This window comes from Protopterus annectens, chromosome 9.part0 (genome assembly GCF_019279795.1).
Source record: "Protopterus annectens isolate FY-2018-M chromosome 9.part0, PAN1.0, whole genome shotgun sequence".
Classification (NCBI taxonomy): domain Eukaryota; kingdom Metazoa; phylum Chordata; order Ceratodontiformes; family Protopteridae; genus Protopterus; species Protopterus annectens.
The window spans coordinates 1,482,995,172-1,483,006,972 of NC_056743.1; positions in this window are offsets into that span (position 1 = coordinate 1,482,995,172).

The following is an 11,801-nucleotide window of genomic DNA, read 5'->3' on the forward strand; positions in this document are numbered from 1 at the left end:
CACCTTTGGCATACTTAAGTCTTCCATAAACATTTCCATTTGTGATCTTTTATGAGCTCCAAATTTATCTGCTTTATAAAATATTCATAAAATTTCCAAAATATCTAATACTTCTACAGGATCTTTGGTTATTTTTCTTGTTATTGGTTGCCTAAGTTTGGCATCCACCTTTTCTACTTTCTGTTACCTAAATCATTGTGCTAAACATTTGTGTGCTCTGGAGTTATAAAAAAAAAGTTGTTTAACCAAATTATTTCTAAACTCGTGCACTTACTCCCTTATTTTTCTCTTTAGCACTCTTCAGCTTCACTCCTTGTTCTCTGAGACTCCCTGTATCTTGTAATAATTTAACCTTTGTCAGCCACTCTAAATACCCCCCCCCCAAAAAAAAGGAAGGGGGAAGACAATAATAATAACAGATTTATGGTAGTAAGGGACTACTGGAAAGATATGAAGATTAAGCTGGCATGTATTTATATTCCACCAAAAACTGCTATTATAGAACTTAAGAAAATTTTGGGAGACATTATCAGCTTTCAGCAGGGAATATTACTTATTGGTAGCGACTGGAACTTGATTTGCAATAGTGAGCATGTATCCGGGGGACCAATAAGGGAAAATATAACGAAACTAGATTTATGAAATTTTTTTTAATAAAAAACATCTTTAATAAATTTTCATGTATGACATAGGCAGACTTACATTTATATAAATGAAAATAAAAGTACAGTTGTGTACACTTACCATAAATGTAGATGTTCGAGCGTATTCACTGTTGCAGTCATTACATTTGGGTAATCTGCTTGCAGGTTGCCCTCAGTCGGCCTGATTAACAAAGTCTTGGGTCCTGCATCGGTTGCTGTCCCTTCTTCCATGATGTCAGGTAGTCAGGGGTATAAAAAAAAGCAGCCAATGCCATTACATCAGTTTGTCTTGCCCCAGATGTCAGGTGCCCCCCAAATGGGGAGCAAATAAAATTAAAAACACAAAAATATATACCTCCAACCAAAAGGAAATACACCAAAAAGGCTTTTTAAGCATAGTAAAAGAAAGTAGAGGTATAGTCAGAGAAAAACAGGGGCTGGAGGGAGGGTAACCAGGACTGCAACAGTGAATACACTCAAACATCTACATTTATGGTAAGTGTACACAACTGTACTATGTTCTTCATGTTTCACTGTTGCAGTCATTACATTTGGGTAGATTCCCAAAGCTATGGTTGGGAGGATGGATTTATACAGCATTAGGACCAGCTATAAGGCCCTGCAAAACAGCAGTGGCAAAGCCAGCTTTGGATTTAGAGAAAATTGGTAATTGATAATGCTTGGTGAAAGTATGTACAGAACTCCAGGTAGCAGCTTCTAGAATATCCCTGGTAGGAACACCTCTGAGAAAGGCTGCAGAAGTAGATGCAGCCCAGGTGGAATGAGATCTGATCCCCTGGGGAATAGGTTTTCCATGGTGCTTATAGCAGAAATTAATGCAATGGCTTATCCATTTGGAAATGGTTTGTTTTGAAGTAGCCTTCCCCACTGCCCCAGCAGCAAATGCTACTAGCAATTGTTCAGATTTTCTTCGAAATTTAGTTCTGTCCAATTAGATCCAAGCTGCCTGTGCACGTCCAGGGAATGCAAAATCCATTCCCCTTTGTTCTGTGGATTGGGATAGAAGGTTGGCAAATGAATGGACTGATTAAGAGCCACACTGGAAACCACCTTGGGCATGAAGGATGGATTGGTCCTCAAAGACACCCTGTCCACATGAAAGGCTCTACTGCCATAAGGGCCTGTAATTCAGATATCCTTCTAGCTGAACTGATTGCTAAAAGGAAGGCTGTTTTCCAAGAAAGAAATTTTAAGTCTGCAGTAGCAGATGGCTTGAAAGGAGGTAGAGTAAGCTTCTCCAAAATAAAGTTAAGGTCCCAGGCAGGGGTAGGAGCTCTCCTGGGTGGTCTCAAGTTCTTTGCCCCTCTGAGATACTGCTTGAGCAGGAGATGAGAAAAGAGGGGCGGTTCTGTGTTGTAGATAGCTGAAGTGTGGATTTTAATAGAGGAAAAAGACAGGCCCTTTGTTAAGTACTGCAAAAACTGAGGTAAATTGGGCGCTGCTGTGCTCATCCCTAAAGATTGGTTCCAGGCACAGAATCTTTTCCATTTGTCAGCATAAGATTTTTTAGTACTAGGTCTTCTCACCTCCAAAATGACATCCATCACAGGTTTGCTGAGGGATGCTAATGGTGAATTTAAGTGATTAGCCAAGCTGCAAGGTTCAATGTTGGGAGCTGAGGGTGCAGAATTTGGTTCTGCTGAGACAGCAAGGAAGGTGTCTGAGGCAGATGCCATGGAGATATTTGCGACACACTGCACAGGAGTAGGTAACAGTGTTGGCGTGGCCAGTCTGGAGCAATCAAAATCATTTTTGACTTTTAGCAGAATGTTGGAGAGCAGAGGCGGAAAGGCATAGACTGATAGGTTTTTCCAGCTGAAGGACAGAGCATCCAATTTCCGGGCTTTTTTGTGGGGAGTCCTTGTGCAAAATTTGTCCAACTGCTAGTTCTGGGGGGTGGCAAATATATCTATGTCTGGGCTCCCCCATTTGCTTATCAACATGTTGAAAATCCATGGTTCCAGTTTCCACTCGTGTGGCTCCATGAGATGCCAGTGTATTCAATTTTCCTTGCAGGAATTGAGCTTGTAGGTGCACTTAGTAGCTCAAGGCCGTGTTCCACAATGCCATGGCTAGTCTGCAGAGGGGGTAGGAATGTGTACCTCCCTGTTTATGTACCACATAACTGTGGTGTTGTCTGTCATTACCATTAGTTGTCCTGGAAGAATGTAGTCCTTGAAGGCTGTCAGAGCATTCCGTACAGCTAACATTTCTTTTTGATTGATGTGTAGGTGCATTTGATTTGGGTTTCATTTGCCCTGAATGCACTTCCCTGCCAGGTGAGCCCCCCATGCATAGTCTGATGCATCTGTAGTTAGGGTTTGGGTGGCAGGGGGTAGTGTGAATGGCAGTCCCTTGTTTTGGTGGCAGGCTTCTGCCCACCATAGGAGTTCCAGGCATAGGCAAGGTATGATAGGAATCATTGTTTCCAGGCTGTGACAATGTTGACTCCATAGACTTTTTAAGTACCACTGAAGTTTCCTCATATGCAGTCTTGCATATGGAATTAGAAGAATGGAGGAGGCCATGAACCCCAAGGCTCGCAGTATTTGTCTTGCAGATAGCAGGGTTTTTGTGGCCATTTGTTTGAAGTTAAGTTACCAAATGAGTTAGCTTTTCTGGCGTGAGGAAAGCCATCTGGGCAGTTGTATTCAAGCTTGCACCCAGGAATGTAATCTGTTGAGAGGGTACCAGTTATGATTTCTTTTTGTTTATGGTGTACCCCAGACAAGTTAGAACCCTTTTTACAAATGCCAGATGATTTAGAAGTGTGGCCTGGTTTTCTGCCTGAATTAGACAGTTGTCCAGGTATGGATATATTTTAATATTTCTTTGCCTGCAAAATGCAATTACTGGAGCCAGGCACTTTGTGAATACCCTGGGTGCAGTAGAGAAGCCAAAGGGCAGTGCAGAGAACTGATAATGCAAGTAGCCTGCTTTGAAGCATAGGTATCTTCTGCAAGAATCCCTGATTGGGATATGCAGGTAAGCTTCTTTTAAATCTAGAGTTGCCAACCAGGCATCTTTGCCTAGCATAGGAAGTAACTGGTGAAGAGTCAGCATCTTGAATTTTGGAATATCCAGAAAGGTGTTTAGAGTAGACAGGTCCAGAATTGGACGCCATGATTTGTCTTTTCTGGGTACCAGGAAAAGCCTGGAATAGAAACCTTGTCCCTTTTCCTCTTCTGGTACCAGTTGAATAGTCCCCATGCTTAAGAGGGAAAGTATTTGTTTTTGAGCCTCTCCCCACTGATTTGGGGGCAGGTCTGGCCACCCGTTTGGTATTGGTAATGTGTGGAAATGAAATCTGTATCCCTGAGACACTATATTTAAAACTCATTTTTCCTGGGTTATGTTCCCAGTTTTATGCATGAAGAACAATCTTTCCTCCAAAAGGGGTAGCTAAAAGGTAAGTGCTTGATAATTTTAAAGGAAAGTCATTGAGACTGTTTACCATAGGGGGTGCCTTGTTATTTCCAGATTTGGAAGTGGAAGCCCCCCCCATTGCTTAGTTCTGAGAGTCCCTTGGGATTGAAACCTGGTGCTTTTGGTGTGTCTGGGTTTGGCTTGACAGGATCTGGAAGGTGCTGGAAAGGACCAATTCTTAGTAGGCCAGTGCCTACTATATCTTGGAGGTTGCACTTGTTAGAAATCTTTTACAGTTTGCATAGATTTAGCTTTATCTTCCATCTTTTTTAGAACTTCTTCAGCCTTATTGCCAAACAGGTGGTCCTGATTTACAGGAGCATCCAACAATTTTGCTTTAACATGATCAGGCAGAGATTGCTCCTTAAGCCAAGCATGCCTTCTAAGCACAGACCCAGTAACAGCAGCCCTGCAAGAGGCCTCTAAAGAATCAAAACTACATTGCAAAGTATGTTTTCCAACTTGTTCAGCAGAATGCAATAAATCCTGCAAATCTTTATTTTCTACACAGTCAGAAATCAACATAATTTTCTGTTTAAGCAGTCCAATATGCTGTTGATATTTTAACATATAAAATTGGCAGTTTAAAGCCCTAATTGCCAAGGTTGTAGAAGTATAAACCTTTTTACTCCATCTATCCAGCACCCTGGAGTCTCTATCAGAAGGGGTAGGATTTTTAGCAGTAGAAGCCTTAATGCCCTTGGGCCCCTGAGAAATGGTTTCTGGATCCACAACAGGATTTTTGAAAAGGAACTTGTGGGACTCAGGAACCCTGTAGTATCTGTCATGTTTACTAGGAGCTGGAGGCAGGAAATCAGGGGCCATACTGGATTCAGAAAGAACATCAACAACAATGTCTAGAACAGGAGGTATAGCCAAAGGCCTATGCTGAGGTAGTAGAAGGAAATCCCTAAGTCTCTTTTTTGATTCAGAAAATTCATGACTTTCCCAGTGGAAATGCTCCCTTAAGGTATGTAAAGTTTCTCCAAAAGAAAGATCCTCAGCGGGGGAAGCAGAGAAAATGGAACCCTCTGCATCAGAATCCTCATAGGTAGGTATGGACAAATCCAGGTCATTAGAAGAATCAGAAGAAACAGAGTCCTGATCAGAATATTCATAGTCAAGCTCAGCCCTGGGCCTCTAAGAAGGGGGGGGGGGGGTTGACTACCCCTGATTAGAGTAATAAGATCTTCAGCCATTTTGATAGTTTTTTAGGCATAGGGGCCTGAATATGTGGCCTGGGCATTGGTTTTTAGACAGAGCGAGATTTAGGCCTTAGTACAGAAGGTGGAGTCAGTTTAATATGCAAGTCTGTAGGCCTGAAAACACCCTCAGAAGTCAGTGCCTGCACAGAGGCTCCGGACCCATCCAAGGTAGAGACATCCATGGGTTCCATAGGTAAAGCATCTCGCGGCATACTGGACTCTGAATGGGTCTCAGTAGAGGCCTGCGAGTCAGAAGTAGCGGGTATCAGGGGCTGCGAAAGCACCTCACTGAGTACCGGCGAGCTGGCGACTGGCTTAGGAGAAGCGTCGTCAGCAGTTTTGGATCTCGAAGGCCTGTCTCTGTCTTTATCTTTATGTTTTTTCATAATTCCGATAGTTGGATGGCTAACCAACGTCATTCCTGGATAATTAAACTGAGAACTGAAATATTTAGAGGCAAAAATGTACCGACAACGGATAGAGTGCTGATTAAATAAAGCACAAAACCAACAGCAAAGTGCGTCATGGTCAGGGCATAGGCAAGGAATAAAGTACAAATGAAAATCTTTATGAGGTATTTGCTTTCCACAAGTAATGCAATTATTAACTTTTACTGACATCGATAAGGAGCAAGAAAAATGTTCCCCAATGGGGTACTTAGCTTTAAGTTGAAGACTCTGGTTCTAAAACTCGAAAATTTCAGGAGTCGGCCAACCGGCACTTGCGAACTGCTTCGGGCACCGCACGGCAAGAAAGACTGACGTAATGGCATCGGCTGCATGTTTTATACCCCTGACGACCCGACGTCAAGGAAGAAGGGACAGCAACCGACGCAGGACCCAAGACTTTGTTAATCAGGCCAACTCAGGGCAACCTGCCAGCAGATTACCCAAATGTAATGACTGCAACAGTGAAACACGAAGAACATCCATAACAACACGGTCTCAGTTGCAAACATTATACCTTACAAACCATGCCAACACAACTGTAGCTGCAGACATTATACATCACTTTTAATGTATCCAGTCATTTTCAATCATTATATAAGGCATTCAAATCCTGCTTTATTTTAAACCTCATTCCTCTGATTTCTGAAGAACTTCATGAAACTATTTGGTATGGAAGATATAAATTCAGTAATAGGAACTTAGGACAGAATTCACCCATTATTCCCCAAGGTACAATAACTGGGCTAGACTAGATAGAAATTATATTTCACAGGAACATGTACATTTAATTGAAAGCTTAAACACAATCTAATAACCATTTCAGATCATGCACTGATAAAAATTCAACAATGGGATTTTTCCACCTAGCTGTTAAAAAGAGAGGAATGTCCCCCAGATTCTCAAAAGCTTGCACGAAGTGCAAGATTGGTGCAGAAGCCCACGCAGACAATATGTCTGCCGTGCAATCCAGGAACAGCCTGCAGGGGGCGTGCATGAGCGCTCCTGCACTAATCTTGCATGGACTAAGCCCTGGTATGCAAATCACCCCATTTGCAGGTGAAATCCATGCAAATGATGTGATTTTGCAATTCAGGAAGCTTGCAACATTCCGTGCAAGACTAGTACTATCTGCAGAAATGTACTCAGTTAGTAACAGAGTACATTTCTGCAAAATTCAAAACGGAGCTATGACAGCTCCTAATAAAGGCTGCATATCATTGAGGAAGCATGCCAATGGCCAATTATAAGGCCATTGGCATTGCAAACAGTACAAAAAAATTTAAATAAATCAACTTTTAATTTTTTTAGCTAATCTCGGCTGTTTAAGCATAATGCAGTGGCGCACAAACGGGATCGGGAGAAAAATAAGAAAATAAACCTAAAATAAGCATTATAACTAAAATCAGTATTCTGCCATGCAAGTCAATGGCAGGCAGAAGACAACTTGGCCAGTGAGTAGTGGTTGCTAAGGGGGGGGGGGGCTCAGTGTGACACATCTAACTATGCATTAGCAGGCAGGCTTATGCAAATGAGGGGAAGGATAGTGAATCCCAGTTTTCCCCAGCATGTGGGTCAGGTCCCAACAGTGTAAGAGTATGAATAGCTGGGTGCAAGCCTAGGAGGTAGATGACATCATAGGTATGTGTGTGTCAGGCATACTGTAAGCAGATTGGTGCCCTGTGGCACAAGTTTGCTCCTAGCTTAGCACAGCTAAGCTGGGAGGGGTGTCTAAACCTGCCTAGCACTCTTTACAAAGTGTAAGCGGATGGGCGTGCTGTGGACCAGGTTTTCCAGGAAGAAAAAAGAAGTTAAACCAGGAAATAGCAGCAGTGTGCACATTTGAGCACTCTGTTTGCATGGCGCTCACACGGGCTTAAACAGAAGGGCAATGGGAAGGGAAAACAGCAGTAAGAAGGTAACCAAGGAGTACTAGCTTAGCTGCCAGGTGAAACGTATCAGGACCAGCCAATTACACAGGCAGCAGACCAGCCCATAACACTACTATAAACTATGCAAACACGTACCCCTCTGTTTTTTCTCACACTCTACACCACCGGTGTAAACAAGCGGGGAACTTTTAACACTCACAACAGCAAAATGTTAGGGGCTGCAACAGCTATCATAGAACTTGTGGAAGAGGTTGAGGGTGGTGAGGATGTGAATGCTGCCAAGCAACCCACAGTGAGGAGATGGAGAAGAGTGTACAGACCCAAGGTAACCTACCAAGGGCTACATGAGCTGGAGATAGTGGAGCGCTATAGGGTGGACAGGGACCTCCTACAGCAAATAGTTGAGCTGTGCCAGCCATGCCTCACACACAGAACTAACAGAGAGGAACCCATCCCAGTGGATACCAAGGTATGTGTAGCCCTAAGATACTAGCTACAGATACCTTCCAAAGGCCAACTGAGGATATGATGGGGATTTCACGGGCATCAGCATCCAGGGTACTTCACCAGTTCCTGGATGCCATGTCAGCACATGTCGGTTAGTATGTATATTTCCCCAACACCCATGAGATGTTGGCCAGCAATATGCATCTCTTCCACCAAATAGCAGAATACCCTGAGGTAGTGGGTGCAATAGACTGCATGCACATACATATCAAAGCACCACCCAGTGAGCAGGGTAGGGTCTACATCAACTGCAAGGGCTTCCCCTCCATCAACTGCCAGGTCATGAGTGATACCCATGTCATAATAATGAACATGTGTGCTGGCTGCCCTGGAAACTATCACGATTCCATCTGGCATCCGAAGCAGCGGTACCAGAGATTTGCCAATGGGGACATCCCACATGGTCACCTAGTCAGGGATGCTGGATACGCACTGGAGCCATGGCTGATGACACCAATCAGAAATGCACACACAAACCCAAACAAGAACTCCATAATGAGGCAAACACACAAACAAGAATCGTAATAGAGCATGTGTTTGGGCTGGTCAGGTCATGGTTCCGGTGCCTGGACACATCCGGTGGAGCCTTGCAGTACTCACCAGCTACATGTACCCAAATTGTCCTTGTATGTGCCATACTACTCAATATGATCCTGTGGAAACAGCTGCAGCAGGAACAACATGGGGCAGGGCCACACAGCCCCCCACCATTGCCAAGGCCTGCACAGGCACAGAGTGACTCGGAGGAGGAACAACCTGAGCCTGCCCCAGTAGGCAGAAGGAGGCAAGCCCAGTATGCCCTGACCTTGGCAAAGAGGCAACGCATAGCACATACACTGACACGGGAGGGGACCCAGGGAATAACACCTCTCTCTGACTGTCACATACAGTAAAAGGGATGCCAAATATTACACTACCTGTGCCTAACCATATGTAGGGAGTGTACTATGTGCATCCGACATAGGCAGCCCTGCAGCACCACCCTCAATACTGGGGCACCCACAAGGTAAGTGACTCACACATGCCAGTCGGGGGGGGGGTCACAGCCAGCAGGACAGGTGTAGACAAACACAAACAAATGCTGTACTATGGCCTCTGAATGAGGCCTAAGGGTAACCTCCCCCCCCAGGCGTACACAGACAGACTACAGCAGGCCAGGCAGTGGGATGTCAGTTGTGAATGCTAGGAAGTCAAAAACTAATATGTAGGTAATTAAAAGTGAAGAGCTGTAGTACACTGGTATGCCTCTAGCCAGCATGATAGGCAAGACTACAGACTGAAATGGAGTACCCGACATACCAGTACAGTCTTAGCAAATGTGTACAAGTGTCAGGTGTACCTCCCCCATCCTACATAGACATATAGTAACAGTCAGGTGTGCACCCCCAATCCTGTGTAGAAATGCAGAAATAGGTGTGCCCCCCAATCCTATGTAGAAATAGCCAGGTGTGCCTCCCATCCTACATAGAAATATAGTAACAGTCAGGTGTGTCCCCAACCTGTGTAGAAATGTAGAAACAGACCGGTGTCCCCCCCCCGCTATGCAGAAATGTAGCAACAGTCAATACCAAATGATCGATGGATACCCTGCAGACACAGTATGCTACCTGTCGGTGTAGAACACAAAGGTCAGCACTGCAGTACAAACTACCTGGACTTGACTCACACATGCAATACAGATGGCCATACTGGGCATGCTCACACACTTGGAGAAATGAAGGCAATGTCATTCAACAACATACTGAAAGGTCATACTGGGCATGCTCATACACAAACACAAAAAGGCCATGTCTGCAAACACCAGTGGACCAGACATATCTGACAATTGCAGTTGTTAGTGCAGACACTTGTCAGTATGCACCACTCATGCCTTGCACACACAGTGGATAGGAATACAGACATATATGTACGGACAACACACTATAATAAGCCAAAGGTAGACGGACATACATGTGTGGAAGAGGGTGACCGTGACAGGGAGCCATCCAGGCCTGTCCCACCCAGCACACAGCCAAAGGGGCCCAAACACGAGGTGCAGATGTCACTCACTGCAGATATTAGCCACCAGTATCTGTCAGCATTACAGACTATGTGGTGCACATGCCAGCTGTGCAACATGACTGTACAAGGAAGTAGTCATTTAGTAGCTGTATACATGTACCTGTGACATATGACCCCATGTGTGCCAGCATGTGGCGTGTCAAACCCTAGATGAATGGGTTATGGCCCATGCACACACCACCCTCCCCATAGCCCTACTATGACAAGCCTACTGAGGTTATCCAATGTGAAATACACCTTTGGGAGAGTTGTAGCCCAGTAATCTCCATGGCGCATCCCATAACTGCGTACTGCTGTAGTGTGATAAACTAGGTAGGAGTTCTAACCCCAGACTTGACAACTATGTGTGTGTGCATGTCTGTCTGTTTCTGACTGTGTAGAATGCTTTTTAGACTACTCACACTCCTTACAATTCAAATACTCAATTTTGGCAAGGCTGCTGATGTCACCCACCTAGAAATACACCTCTGGGAAGGTTGCAGCCCAGTGATCCCTGTAACGTGTCCTGTAACTGCGTACTGCTGTAGTGTGATAAAGTAGTTAGGTAGGTGTTTTAATCCCAGACATGGCAATTGTGTGTGTATGTCTGTCTGTCTGTCGGACCCTATCTGTGTAGAGAGCAATGCATTTTAGGGTACTCACACTCCTTACAATTCATATACTCAACTTTGGCAAGGTTGCTGATGTCACCCACCTAGAAATACACCTCTAGGAAGGTTGTAGCCCAGTAATATCTGTAGCGCATCCTGTAACTACATACTGCTGTAGTGTGATTTAGAACTGTGGTAGGGTTCCAGCCCCACCCATGACAGTTCTGGATGTTTTGTGTGTTTCAATGTCTGTGTACGGAGCAATGCATTATAGGCTAGTCACACACAGTACATTTCAAATGGCCTACTTTGGCAATCCTGCTGATGTCATTCATCGTGAAATACACCTTTGGGGAAGTTCTCTAGTAATCCCCGTGGTGTGTCCTATAACCGCTCCATGCTGTAGTGTGATATAGACCTCTGTTAGGGGTTCTATACCCACACATGTCGGTTGTGGATGTTTTGTGTGTGCCACTGTCTGTGTAGGGAGCAATGCATTTTAGACTAGTCACTCGCAGTATATTTCAAATGCCCTACTTTGGTAATCCTGCTGATGTCATTCATTGTGAAATATGCCTTTGGGGAAGGAGTACTCCAGTAATGTCCATGGCATGTACTATAGCTGCATAGTGCTGTAGTGTAATAAACTAGTTAGGTAGAGGTTCTACTCCCAGACATGACAGGTGTGTGTGTGTGTGTGTGTTTGTAATTTGTACCCTGTGTAGAGGTGGTTGTGAGTGTGTGACATCTGTGGCCAATATGGAGTGGGTTTTGCATATTTCTTATATGGTGGCCCTACTATATATCACAATGTCCACCATACAGGGATAACAGATGTGAAATAGCTGAGAGGCTGGGGTGCAAAGCCATACCCATACACGTGACATCAAGGCCAGGCAATCACAGTTAGCGACCCCAGTATTAATCCGAGCACACTCTCAACCCATGTTTCATACACACATACATGCCTAGGCAACAGCCAATATGTGGGTAGTACACTGCATATTAG